This window comes from Natrix helvetica, assembly GCF_964273705.1.
Source record: "Natrix helvetica genome assembly, chromosome: 13".
Taxonomy (NCBI): domain Eukaryota; kingdom Metazoa; phylum Chordata; class Lepidosauria; order Squamata; family Natricidae; genus Natrix; species Natrix helvetica.
The window spans coordinates 4,721,941-4,736,950 of NC_138557.1; positions in this window are offsets into that span (position 1 = coordinate 4,721,941).

Consider the following 15,010-nt stretch of genomic DNA (forward strand, 5'->3'; position numbering starts at 1 on the left):
TTTCATGGAGATTGATTATGCCCACTGTCAGTTCCAAGCTTCTTGTTTCCAAAACTCCTGTCTCTCAACTTTGAAATATGAATCATGACAGATCCATAACGCTCATCTCTGGAACATCCAGCTCATACCTGAAGCTGTGGAAGGGAGCAACGTTTCCCTTCTGGAGGCAATTTAAGATTTCCTAACACTGATGATGTTACCTAGTTTGGATAAACATCTGCAAGAAAACGACCAGCTCTAGGAACACCAAGGATCCTTCATTTCAATCCCGAGTTACAAATGTTCTCCTTCATTGGTCACTGAAGATTTGCAGAGGAGAAGGGAGAGGATCCAAATTCTGCACCTCTTCCTTTCTCAAGACTTAAAATGGGCACCTAGCATCAAAAACGTCATCAAAACAGCACAATAAAGAATGTTCTTTCTGCGCCAACTCAGGAAGCTCAAACTGCCCAAAGAGCTGATTCTGTTCTACAGAGGAATTATTGAGTCCATCATTTGCTCCTCCAAGCTATTCTCCAAAGCACCTGAGGGCAGGACAAGAAGCAATGGGTGGAAACTAATCAAGGAGAGAAGCGACTTAGAACTAAGAAGAAATTTCCTGACAGTTATAACAATTAATCAACAGAACAACTTGCGTCCAGAAGTTGAGAATGCTCCAATACCGGAAATTTTTCAGAAGATGTTGGATAACTATTTGTCTGAAGTGGTGTAGGCTTTCCTGCCTAAGCAGGGGGTTGGACTAGAAGACCTCCAAGGTCCCTTCCAACTATTCTGTTCTTCTATTCTATCCTTCATCTTTTGGTCTTAAAAGACACAGGGACTTCTTCATCTGCGTACCTCAAAGCCAAAGGAGCCTTGGGAAGATTCTCCAAACATTTTGTAGAAAACGTTTAAAAAGAAGAAGAAAAAATCCTCACTAGAATAGAAGAAGAGATTGGACATCCGTTTGTCCGGAATTGGTACAAGACTTCAACAGGGGTTGGACTAGAAGGCCTCTGAGTCCCTTCCCACTTGGTAATACTGTTAGGGTTCCAACTGACATCTGAAATCAATGATTTCAGAGACATGTGGTTGGGATTTAGCTATTAAATTGACAATTCAGTAAAGCTGGCTAGCTGCAGTTATACGCGATTCCATTTTCCCATTAGCTGGTGGGTTGTTGTTGTTTTTTTAAAAAAAGTCCTTTTAAATTGCTATTTTAAATGTGTATTTTTGGAACGTTCCGTCTTGCAATGAACACACTTCTCTATTTAATCTACCCTAATATGCCTCCTTTTAATTTAATTACATTTATTCAATTTATAGAACTACCTAATGGAAATTACTCAAGTCATTAAAAACAACAGGATATTATTCAATTTCTAGAGGTCTCAAAAACCTAAGGAAAATGACCTTCCATTATGCATATTAGCCCGGAAGATATGGAGTGGGTCAGTTCGTATCCGAATTGGCAAGCAACTTAGCTCAGATAATTTCCTAGCTTAGTTTTGAGCATGGAAGGACATTCAAGAACCTTCTACGGATGAAAGTGAATAGGCGTGACTCAGGATCTGGGTGGGTCACCAGGACTAGAGGTTTGGTCTTCCAGGTGTTTAGACTCATGCTGGAGCCCATCCTCAGGTAACTTCTCCCTAGCGTAGTGTGTGTTTTGGGTAGCACGCATTCTGCTAGACAGACATTCTCTGAAGATGAGCTCCAGCACGAGACCGAAAGCTCAGCAGACCGAAACTGCTGGTCCGGGTGACTGATCCAGATTAGATCCTAGGACCTTCTAATTCAAGTTTTTTTTTAAAAAAATAATAGACTAGGAAGAATTGATGAGTTGGTTCCTACAGTCCTTAAGATGATTTGGTTTGACCTGTTGCGGCCCATCAGCAGCCAGTGGAGCTGGCAGCAAATTTGAACAGTGAGGAGGTTGCGGAGGAACATGGGCCAGTCCTGGAGTCCCTCTCCCCTCCCCCTCCCTCCCTCCCTCCCTCCCTCCCTCCCTCTTTTTTTCTTTCTTTCCTTCTTTCCTTCCTTCCTTTTCTTTCTTTCTTTCTTTCTTCCTTCCTTCTTTGCACAGTGGTTAGAATGCAATATTGCAAACTAACTCTGCTGGCTGCCAGCAGTTTGATTCTGACTGGCTTAAAGTCGACTCAGCCTTCCATCCTTCCGAAGTAGGTAAAATGAGGACCCAGATTGTTGGGGGCAAGAAGCTGACTCTATAAACTGCTTAGAGAGGGCTGGAAAGCACTGTGAAGCAGTATATAAGTCAAAGTGCTAATCGTTTGTTGGCTGGGGAATTCTGGGAGTTGAAGTCCATACATTCTTAAAGTGGCCCAGATGGAATAATAATGGCTTTATATAACCTTGGCAGACCCCCAAAGAATATGATTCTCCAATGATATATCTGAACAAAGAAATATGGTTGCCCAGCAAGCCCTAGAAATTCAGATACACTATAATCTGAACCTATTACTCAGCTGCTAAACGATACCAAGAATATCTAGCAGAAGAGATATTTTAATTGAAACATTATGCATGCACAAATTAAAAGGGAAGAGAACAAATAAAAATAGCAAGAAAGAGGATCAATCAGAAAATAGACAAAGGTTGAACATTTCTACCACACCAATATATCCTGCTGGATATTACTGCCCAAAATATTTGGGTATCTGGCAAAGACGGCGAGTAAAATTTGCAGTGATTGTACTTAATCGTTCATGAAAGTTTTAGGCAACTGCAGGTGTACTCAATTAACATCCCATTAAAAAAAACCTTGAACTTCAAGTAAGCTATCAGCCTTGCATAGTGCAAATGAAAGGTTTTAATTGATAGCTACAGCTAAGCTAGGTTAACTGCTTTAATAACGTTCTGCCTCTCCAGAGAACGCCAACTCAATTTCATCAATATCGAGAATCTAGCCAGGGAAAAAAAAAGTTTCAAAGTTGAAAGGAGTTGTTGAAGAGAAAGGAGTCAGTTTCTAAATCAGAAAACAACTACCGGGGATAGTCCAAGCTTTGTATAATGATGTTGACGATGACAGCAGAAGAGAAGAGAAAGAACTGAAGAAGATAACAAAATACAAAGAGCTACAAATAGAAATAGAACGACTATGGCGAAGGCAAGCAAGGATGGTACCAAAAGCAATAGGCGTCTTGAGTCCGGTCCCAAAACAACTGGAGCACCACTTGCACCCATAGGACGGTGGTGGCGGACCTATGGCGCGCATGCCAGAAACGGCACGCAGAGCCAGTCCACATGGGATGCGCGGCCTCGCTGGCTCCTCTTCCGTGTTCCTGTACACACACTCATGCTGGCCATAGGCTCACTATCACGGCCCTAAGTCTCTCTTTCTGGAAAAGAGAGTTCTTCGATGCAATGCAATACCAATCCACTGTACAAGATGATTCCATGTTTTCTTCCCCCTCAGATCTTCTCTCGGTAGTCCACGAACTGAGCCTGAGCCATGATCTCCATCAAGGCGAGACCTCTTGAGAAGAAGGCTTTGAAGGAACAGCACGGTAAGAATATTAGAGTTGGGGGGGGGCTCTGAAGGAGAGACCGACCACCGACATGAGCACGATGTACTCCCAAATTAGCCTAAGCATCCAGACGTTTCATGAGCGTTCAGAAAAATGCTGATTCTGACTCTTGATTCTGTAGCGTTCCTCCACAGAATGGAGGTCATGAACAAGGTTGTCCCTTTCTTATCTTTCGCTTATTTATAGGCTGTCAAGGTATCGCTTTTTTCAATCTGTAATTAAGAGAGCCAGAGCGCAGCATTCAACATCTTGGATTCATCCAGCCAAAGACATCAAATTGAGAAAGCATTTGATCTACTGCAACAACATGGAATTGAGGATGGGGGGGTGTTGTGTTTCGACGTTTCTGCTGAATCATTTCGCATGGAACCACTTCAGCCTTGAAGAAATGAGGGACAGGCAGAAAGGGGGACTTCGTTGGTGAAATAAAGGTAAAAGTTCCTCCGCCCCCCTCGCACATACGTGCTCGTTGTTCCTGACTCTAGAGGGCGGTGCTCGTCTCCGTTTCAAAGCCGAAGAGCCAGTGCTGTCCGAAGATGTCTCCGTGGTCATGTGTCTCCAGGCACCATTCTAACTACATCCACTCTAGACCAGGCCACAAGGGATCACTAATATCAATGACGGTGGAATGAAAATGCAATCAAGATCAAGGGAAGTACTAATACCACTCTATAAAGCCTTAGTACGACCACACCTAGAATACTGTACCCTGTTTTGGTCACCATACTATAAAAAAGAGAGGTTGAGACTCTAGAAAAAGTGCAGAGAAGAGCAACCAGGATGGTGAGAGCACTGGAGGCTCAAACAGAACAGTTGCAGGAACTGGACATGGCTAGTCTAGTGAAGAGAAGGACCAGGGGAGACAGGAGAGTAGTCTTCCAATATTTGAGGGGCTGCCACAGAGAGGAGGGGGTCAAGCTATTCTCCAAGACACCCGAAGGCCAGACAAGGATTAATGGATGGAAACTGACCAAGGAAGAGATTCAACCTGGAAATAAGGAGAAATTTTCTGATGGTGAGAGCAATCAACCCATGGAACAGAAGTTGCCTTCAGAAGTTGTGGGAGCTTCATCGCTGGAGGCTTTACAAGCGATTGGACTGTCACTTGTCAGAAAAGTTGTAGGGTCTCCTGTTGGGGCTGAGGGTTGGACTGGATGACCTACAAGGTCCCTTCCAACTCTGTTCATCTGAAAAAGGACCCTCAGAACTTTTTTTCCCCAGTATTTGCTTTCTGTGCTGTCACAGCGCAACCACAATCGCTTGTAAACAGATAATCCTTGGGCGCGATATGCAGATAAAATTATCAGGAGATGAATGCATAAACATGGATTTAGAATCTGAAAACAGGTGTGATTGTTATTCATGTTTTTAAGCAAAGGAAGATTGAATTAATCACCGTTGTCATGGTAGAAAGACAAAAGCAGTCTACTTCTAGCTGCATGTAACTTGGTGAGATAATGTTGTGGTGCTACTACCTGACCTTCATCCATTACTCATTAATTCCCCATCCACGGTCGTGCACAGGCTTCAGAATTCTTTATTTCCTTCTTTATTATCCACCTTTATTATTTTTACAAATAATTCAAGATGGTGAACATATCCAATGCACCTGTTGTGGCCTGCCAGAGGGAGCTGGCAGCAGATTCGGACCGTGAGGAGGTTGGGGAGGAACATGGGCCAGTCCTGGAGTCTGGGGAAGGCTCGGACGAGGGCTCTGTGTCGGAGGCAGAGAGGGGGCCAAGGCCGTATGCCAGTTATCAGCTGCCTTCAGAGTCAGACATCAGTGAGGCAGAGGAACAGCTGGAGCCTGTTCCCAGTGGGAACAGCTAAGGAACAAGAGGCGACTCTAAAGGCACAGGCAGATGGTGAATGGTCCATCCCAGACGGAATAAAGAGGAGCGAAAGGGGAGTGGAGTTTGCAGGAGACAATTTGTTCAATTCATTAGGGTGAAGATCTGTTCCTGACTTCTTGCCAAGTAATTGCTGCTACAGCTTGGAGTTTAGAAGATATCGGCAGCTCTCCAAGCCTGATCAAGGTCTGTAGTTGTGAAATCTCTTGAAAGACTGTTGGCCGGGGACTTTGCTGGAGAGGAATTCTCTTTAAATTAAATGAAAGAGGTTTTATCAGGATGAGGAGTCTGCTTCATGGTCTTGGGAAGCCTAGGTCAGAACAAGGGTCGCACGAGAAGGAAGCTGCTTTCCAATGTGCGCTCAGAAAAGCAGAATGGAGACCCAGACACAGAAATAAAACAGAATTCTCCTTCGAATTTGTTCTCTGTTTTTTTAATATTCTACCTAGGAAAAGAACCCGATCTTGGCCAATATTTCATGAGATCAACCAGACCCAATTGTTCATTTTACACGTAGCCTATAATCAATCAATAATAAACCCAGCCATTCTCCAAGATACAAATCTCCTGGTAGAGAACTTCAGCCTAATGGCGATCACCTGTTTTACAGGTGTACCTGCCGAAGCTCATAAACTCAAGACCCTCCTGGGGGTTTCTGAGACACAGAGCAAAATGAGAAATTAGCATCAGATGCGTCCCCCGTTTTCCTCTCTACCTGTCCGGACTAAATAGGTTTTGTTGGTTTCGCTTCCACAATGCATCAATAAAGCATTTCGGTGTTTCTGCATTATGTTTTCAATCAGGATCGTTCAAATTCATTTTTTAGTTTGGCAATGAAATATGATAGCCAAAGCCAGTAACATTACATACTGTACCAAATTCTGGCACGGACCCTGTTCTTCCCTTATCCAACCTATTTGCAAAACCGTACAACAACCGCTTGAACTGCATTGGTTCAGCAGGTCTATCCTGTCAAAATATTGGCTTATTTCCTCCTGCTCAAAGCTAACGACGACGCGTTTCCAATTTCCTGGCGAAGGCGCATTGTTCTGTTGACACCAGCTTAAAATGTAACACCCAATTATTATCAAGCCATGCTGATACTTCTCTTCGGCTACAGCATAACATTCCAGTGGCGCTCGGATGCCACACAGCTAATTTAGGTCAAGCCAGCATGCTCCAGGTTTTTTTTTCTCCCCCAGCCCTGCCACTATGCTTCTTCCTCCCCAATTCTCTCGTCGGTTGCCAGCTGCAACTTTCTCCTAAACATTTGTTTAACAGCTACACACGATGTGTTGACACTTCATCTGGATTCCGGGGGAGACGCGCGTGCTTCACAAGCCGACATCCAATCTTTTAGAAACACGGAGCCAATTATGCAGATTCCTCCTTCGCTCTCGGTTTCGGATGGCAACGAAAAGCCAATGGAGGACGCCTTCCCTCATAGACAACAATCGCAAAGAGTGGGATTTCCATTGCTAATGCGCCCCGTTAAAGTTGTTTGTGTTGACAGAAAGGGGAAAGTTTGCACGGCGCGCTTTGGCTGAGGAAATTGGAATGGTCTTTCAACATTCAGTAATTGACACAGGCTGTCAACCGTTTTAATTTGATTTTGTATTGCTCTGGGGCATCCAAGGAAAACTTAGGAGGGATGTTTTCAGACTTCCAAAGTTCTCTTACAAGAAAAGTAGCGTATAATATTCATGGTTATGGCTTGGACTACCCGGAAGGCCTGAATATGAAGAACTGTTGCTTGTCCTAATCTATCTGCAATCCTAAATGGATCCAGAAGTTCAAGTCGGATGTCCAGACCATTTCACCATTTGGGGGCGTCATCCTGCATTCTGTTCTGACCTCGGCTTCCCGAGAGCATGAAGCAAAGTCCTTGTCCTGACAAAAAACCCTTTTATTAATTGACTGAATTCTGCTCATTTACATCCAGCAAAGTCTTTCAAGGGAGGATTTACGGTCACAGACCTTCTCTGGCTTGGAGAGCTGCCAGGCCGATCTCTGCAAAATTGGCAAGGAGTCTCGGAGAATCACGAACCAATGAAGTGAACTAATGGTCTCCTGCAAACTCCACTCCCCTTTCACCCCTCTTTTATTTCCTCCTCTGCCTGCATTATGCCTGTAACTTTCTACCACGTTGGAAAAATCCACTACTGGTATTGTACATTTACTCATGTGTTATTATGTATATATAAAGAAGTTAATTGAATCCTGCTGAATCAGTTATCTCTGTGTGCTTTCTGGATGTGATTTCTGCAACGAACTCTGATAAAACTCAAGGTCTTGATCATAAAAACCCAAGCAAGCAGATTGCCTAGGACAAAATCCTTTGCTACTGGACATGGTCCTTGGGAACCGATGCTCAAGATCCATGTGCGCCTATGTTGGGTTGAACATCCAGGCTGGAATCATTCGAGGATAGAGCCAAAAAATCATTTACTCTAACAATGCAGCGTGTTCAGATGGGTATGGATTGCAAACCTCCTGGGGAAAAGGTGGCCTTTGTTTTTTAACAGCTGGAAATGCTAGCAGGACTTAGCCAAAGGTCTGCTGACTGATAATTATTCACAGAAATTCAGAGATCGAGGAATCGTTAATAATGAGAGGACCTCAGAAAGTCGCCATCTGTTTGCAAACGATCTGTGGACAGGAGAGATAGAAAGGGTTGGGGAGGGAGGGAGGGAGAGAGAGAGAGAGAGAGAGAGAGAGAGAGAGAGAGAGAGAGAGCGCTTCCCAAACCTTCACAATAAATTATTCCCCTGCTTGCATAATTACCTCTTGGTTACTTTTTTTAAGATTTTACCTTTTTCCACTTGCGAATCCCACGATATTTTCCAACTTATTTGATAAACATGAATAAGAACAGAGGAAATGGGTACGAATAAATGGGGACAGTAGGACAGGGACCTTAGGCATGCTGGTGCGCTTATACATGCCTCTTTACGGACCTCTCAGGAATGGGATGAGGTCAACAGTTGACAGTTTAAGGTTAAAGTTATGGGGGTTTGAAGCAAGGGTGGGTTTCTACCAGCGTTACTGCTGGTTCAGCGTGCAAAAAAAAATTGTACAATCCACCTCAGAGGATGGCTGAGTAAAATAGGAGGAGGAAAAAATATTAGGTCTGTTCACCACCTTGAGTTATTTATAGAAATAATGACAGATGGGATAAGGATCTATTAAATAAATAGATGCATAAATTAAGGTTTTATGACTTATATATCTGGTTTTCAGCCTTACCACAGGTGTTTTAACTCCCTCGCTTTTGTTTCTGATGGCTCTACCTATCATAAACTGCTAATAGCCTGGGGATTTTGATGGTTGGAAAGGCCAATAAATAAATCGATACATGCAATAAAAATTGTTCAATGCAATTAGGTGCCCCTCAAATTATTTTGGATGCTCCCACACAGGGACGGAAATCACTTTTCTCACACTGTCTTAAAAATCCGGAGATATCCTAGAATATCTGAATCCACGAGATCAATTGGCCAAAGTTATTTGAAGGATCAAATTCAATTAGATCCGTTTTACAATTACAGAAGTTGGGAACAGAGGTTTAGTTCATTTTCTTCTCGATGCTTTCTAGTTGTGCGTACTACAATTGTTTGACTGTATTCTTTTTCCTCTTGGCTTTTTATATCTTCTCCCATGAGAACCAATCAATGGAGGTTTTTTCCCCCCTAGCATCTGGCCTCTACATTCAGAAAGTTTTAAGCTAGCTCCTGTAAAGTTACCAACTGCCAGGAATCAACAGGAATAACAGCTCCCCTCAAAAATTCAGCAGACCCATATAGATGCTTGCCACTTTTTCACTCCCAACTCTATAAATAAGGATGGATGGATCCAAAATGGAAGACGGAGCCATTGGACTATGGGGTGAAACTTTTGTTGTCCTGGAGGTCAAATTCAACCTTACCTGCTAATTTGGGAAACATGTTCTTTTGGAATATTTCCGAATCAAAATGCCCAATTGCTGCTTCCTAAATTTAAAAAAAAACTGGTGATATCCATGAATAGCCAAGAAAATGAACACAAGGATCATTGAACAAATCCACTTGGCATTTTCTCTTGAGGCACAAATGACCAGGCTTAAATTATCATTAGGCGAAGATCCAGCTCCTTAGAAAAATTGGTGGAAAATGGAAAGAAATAGAAGAAGACGACAAATAGAAGAAGACGACAAAGTAGGTGGACTATTTTAACATTAGACTGGATGTATTATTGGAAGACCTGAAGCACAAGCTGGGGGACAGTTTCTTCTGAGGGTGGGGAGAAGACTCTAAGAGTCAACACCAACTGGACAGATAATCAATCAATCAATCCAAATTTCCTATCCTCCTTGCCGATCATCAATATTGTCTAGAGACTGTGTCAAAATCTGCTTTGTTCCTGACGCTTTAGGGGGCTTTCAAAACCTTTAGGTCTAATTTCCCAGGGCTTGAGGGACTGTCAGAGAAAAGAGGGAGTCCACCTATTCTCCAAAGCACTCGAGGGCAGGAAAAGAAGCAATGGGTGGGAATTAATCAAGGAGAGAAGCAACCTAGAACTAGGAAGAAATTTCCAAGACAGTGAGAACAATTCACCAGTAGAACAGCTTTCCTTCAGAAGGTGTGAGAGCTCCATCACTGGACATTTTTTAAGAAGAGATTGAACAGCCAACGGTCTGACATGGTGTAGGGCTGTGATGGTGAACCTATGGCACTGTGACAGAGGTGGCAGGCAGAGCACTCTTTCTGGGCACCATCCTGACTTAAATACAAGAATACTGAGCAGATTTCCAGAAAAGGAAAGAAGCAATGAAAGGAGAAAGGGAGGGAAGGAAGGAGGGAGGAAGTTCTGAAGCCCAGATGCTAATTACCTCATTTTTATTATTAAAACAAATAAAACAATTAGTCTACCACTGAACCAAAATTCAAACATTTTAGCATCTGTCTAGTTTAGTCGTTTTTAGTCATTCCGCCGTCGTTTGCTTAACAGTCTTCGTAGCATAGCAAATTATGCTGTGTTTTTGAGACCTTTCCTAATAGTTTCTCATTTTTATATAGGGTTTTAATTGGTTTTGATTGTCTTTACGGAATTGGCCCCAACTCCGGTCACTGACCACAATAAAGATCTGATTAGTTAAGACATTAGGATTTTATACACTTAGGGGAAAAAACAAAAGACCCGGAAAAATCAAACACACACACAATTGTTTTGTAAAGGTTCATTTATCATGCTGGTGTTGATTGTCATAAAATTAGTTCAATCCTAAAATGTTTCCCCCCCCCACCTCTTTATGCTTTGTCGAGTTTAATGAAAAGGAGGAGTAAGGTTGATATGATAGCAGTCTTCCAATATCACAGGGGCTGCCACAAAGAAGAGGGGGTCAAGCTATTCTCCAAGGCACCTGAGGGTAGAAGAAGAAGCAACTGGTGGAAACCAATCAAGGAGAGAAGCAACCTAGAACGAAGGAGAAATTTCCTGACAGTGAGAACAATTAACCAGTGGAACGACTTGCCTCCAGAAGTTGTGAATGCTCCAACACTGGAGGTTTTTAAGAAGAGATTAGACAATTATTTGGGTTCCCTGCTTGAGCAGGGGGTTGGACTAGAACAGGGGTTGGCAAGCTTTAACACTCAAAGAGCCAGAAAGGTCCTAACCCAGGGGTGTCCAAACTTGAGAACTTTAAGACTTGTGGACTTCAACTCCCAGAATTCTGGGAATTGAAGTCCACAAGTCTTAAAGTTCTCAAGTTTGGACACCCCTGTCTTAACCAGAAGCCCCCACACATTCAATTCTGGACCTGACCGGAAGTCCCGTCCTCCCACCATAGAGTCTTCTCCTAACACAGCATTCTTTTTCCTCTACTTGTCCTAATCGAAAGCCCTCTCAATTGTGGAGCTGACTGGTGACAGGGAGCCGCAACAGAGGGATGAAGGAGCCACATGTGGCTCCAGAGCCGCAGGTTGCCAACTATAAGAACACCAAGGTCTCTTCCAACTCTGTTATCCTGTCATTCTTCAAAATCCCCAAAAGATCGAAATCCCCAAAAGATCCACCCCATAAATCCGTGGAACAGAAGTTGCCTCCAGAAGTTGTGAATGCCCCAACACTGGAAGTCTTTATAAGAAGATGTTGGATAGCCATTTGTCTGAAACGGTATAGGGTTTCCTGCCTAGGCAGGGGGTTGGACTAGGAGACCTCCAAGGTCCCTTCCAACTCTGCTATTGTATTGTATTGCATTGCATTGATAGCAAGGTGACCAAGCTGATTTGTTCTATCTTGAGAGCATCTTGGTAAGTTTCCAACATTATCGTTGCAAGGAGCCAGAAGCATATATATTCCCCCCCTCTGAAATTAGGCCTATCTAATAGGCTTTAAGACCCCAATGCAACCTGACCTCATTTTACTCTCAGCTATTTTTGTTATGTCTGCATGTACGCACACATCCACAAAATCACACGCATTGTATGCTGGAGGCCTTCTGTCCAAGCTCCAGAGCCTCTAGATTCTTAATCTTTCCTTCCTGTATTGCTGGTGTGTGGCGTTGGTTTCTTTTTATTTTTAAACCTTCCAGTAAAAACATTCTGGCGATGACGAGCCGAGACAGAAACAAAACATGCCAAGAGCATTTTAGCTACTCAACAAAAAGAAGAACGGTGCTTTTCTTGTCTAGTAAACAACGAATCCATAATGGGAGTCATTTCTCCACCAGGGTGGAAAGCTGCTGATTTTGCAAGCCTTCTGGATGGAGTGTGTGTGTGTGTGTTTATTTATATACTAGCCGATAACTCGGTGTTGTCCAGGCATTTATTTATAGGGGGGAAATGTCCCAACCAAATGTAATTTCTTATGCTGGATCTTCCCCCTTACCAGAGGGAGCCCCCTTGTGGAGTACTGTGAAGCCATCACCATGGCAATTCCACTGCGCTGTACAGTAGAAGCCATTTTACAGCAGTACAGTAGAAGCCATTTGAAGGCACAACAGGCTGTATCTTAACAGAACACACACCCCGAGGAGTTTTAGGGGTGTCTTACCCCCACAGTATTTTTTTTCCAGAGAGTATGTCATCTGTGTACCAAGTTTGGTTGAAACTGCTCAAGGAATTCCAGAGTTATGCTGGAACACACACACACATTTATATAAAATCCTCTTGTATCAAATCAGAAAAAAAAAGAAACTGATCTACTAAATGCCATTTAATAGATTACTATAATGGCATTCCAAGCAGAAGTGAAAAATTCTCAAGGCCAATGCATTCTGCCCAAAGGTTCTAAGGCTTCTTGAGAGCTCCTGCAAACTTAGTTATTGATATGCAGCTTTCAGTGTTCCAAAAAAAAAAAAACCAAGGAGAGGTTATTTTATCATTTCTTTTTCTTTTCTCTTTTCCTATTCATTAGGAGGCCATTTGCTGGAATTAATTAATGTAAAATGTTAATTAATTCCATGTCAGTTTCGCATAAGCTCTAATTTAGTTCCAAGAATCAGAGCCCTGGAGGCCATCAAAATCCAATCTCTACTCAATGCAAGTTGAGTCCTCTCAAACAGATGACTGGCCTTGTCTTGAAGCTACCTAGCATGGGTCCCATTCCCAAACTCCTCATACATGTCATCGGTTACCATTCATTCATGTTCAACCAGAACATTCGCTCAAACGGATGGGAAGAAACAACACTGTAAGGGAACAAGAGCCTGAAGCAAACTCCTGGTCCCGACAAAAAAACCCTTTTATTAATTTGCTGTGGATTCTGCTCATTCACCTCCAGCAAAGTCTTTCAAGGGAGGATTTACAGTCACAGACCTTATCTGGCTTGGAGAGTTGCCAGGCCGAGATCTGCAGAACTTGGCAAAGAGTCTCGGAGAGTCACGAACCAATGAAGTGAACTAATTGTCTCCTGCAAACTCCACTCCCCTTCCGCTCCTCTTTTATTTCCTCTGGGAGGAGACATTCATCCTCCACCTGCGGCCTTACTTCCAAGTTGACCCCTGTCCTTTAGCTGTTCCCTTCGTCTGGCAACTCTGTGCATGCGCACACTGGGAACAGGCTCCAGCTGTTTCTCTGCCTCACTGATGTCTGACTCTGAAGGCAGCTGATAACTGTCAGATGGCACAGGCTCCCTCTCTGTCTCCGACACAGAGCCCTCATCAGAGCCTTCCCCAGACTCCAGGACTGACCCATGTTCCTCCCCAGCCCTCCTCACTGTCCGAGTCTGCTGCCAGCACCACTGGCCACTAGTGGACCACAACATTGGGGTGTGGTTTCAAGATGGCCATGCCCACCCAGTCAGCCACACCCACCTGGCACCCCCGAGGTCAACCACAGCCCTGATGGGGCCCTCAATGAAATTGAGTTCGACACCCCCTGTTCTAGAGCCTCAACCCCAAGTCAAAGTGAGCCATTTTTAAAAAGGTGGGGAGGATATCATATGGTTTTCCATGTCATTCCCACGCTCAATGCTCACCTCCCACTGCTGCGCCATAACGTACCACTAACCTGCCTCTGTTGCTTTTTTGCACAATTATTACATCTCGGCTGGTAAGACGCCGGCTGCATTATGACTTCCAAATGAATTACTAATAAACGCCGGCTGATTTTTCCTCCTCCTCCTCCCAGTCCGCCATCCATCATTCAGACAACCGTTGGAAAACATCCTTCATATTGTGGTTATTAGAACCGGGGAGTTATTCTAATTAGTTGTGGGTGGGTGTGTATTTACGAGCACCGAGGAAGAACTCATGGCGAGAAGTTATTTCTGCTCTTCCGTCAGAAGTCTTGCAAACCCAGAGCAGTTATCTTTTAATAAGCAGAACTGACATTCAGGAACATTAAAAAAAAAAACGTCCGCTGCCTTTCCCATGGAGGTCTGTTGAGCTGTTTTCTCTCCCCTCTAAAATTTACGGTTGTATTACCGGCTTAATTGTCTTTTCAGGGTGTACTCAATTACAAAATTAGAATCCTTATCTCCTCCAAGCAGCCATCTCCTCAGCAGGACCCCATAAAACGAGGGGGAAACCAGCTCCAAAGAATATGGCTCCCCCCTTCTATCTTTGCTCTTCTTTAAAAGAGTTGCCTTCAAAGCCAACAGAGGAAGAAAGGTAAGACCACAAGCTGGCCTAGGAAGGAGCTGATGGAGCTATCCATGGTTTCTTCCAAAAATCAATAAGCTGCCCTAGGGCAGGGATGGCGAACGTTTTTCTGCTCGGGTGCCAAAAGGGTGTGCGTGTTTGCGTGTCCACACCCATAATGCAATGCTTTCCTTCCCGCGCATGCACGCAGGCCTCACTGAAGCCTCTGGACTTCCAGTAGGCCTGTTGGGTTGTTTCCACCCTCCCCAGGATTCAGGAAAGCCTCGGGAGCCTGTGGATGGCGGAAAATGGGCCCACCGGATGTTTGGAAGCGAACTTCCGGTTTGCCCATTGGGCCATTTTTTTTCGCCCTCCCCAGGTTTTAGGAAAACAGTGGTGGGTCCCGGATCCTGTTGCAATCGGTACGGTTGCAATGGGGCCCCTGCGCCCTCCGCATGAATGCACGCAGCACACACACATCCAAACAGCGCGCGCATCCTACCTTCCAGCAACGCCTCCGCGACACTCCAGCTGCTCGGCGGAACGTTGCACAGGCGCTGTATGAGCCATGCGCC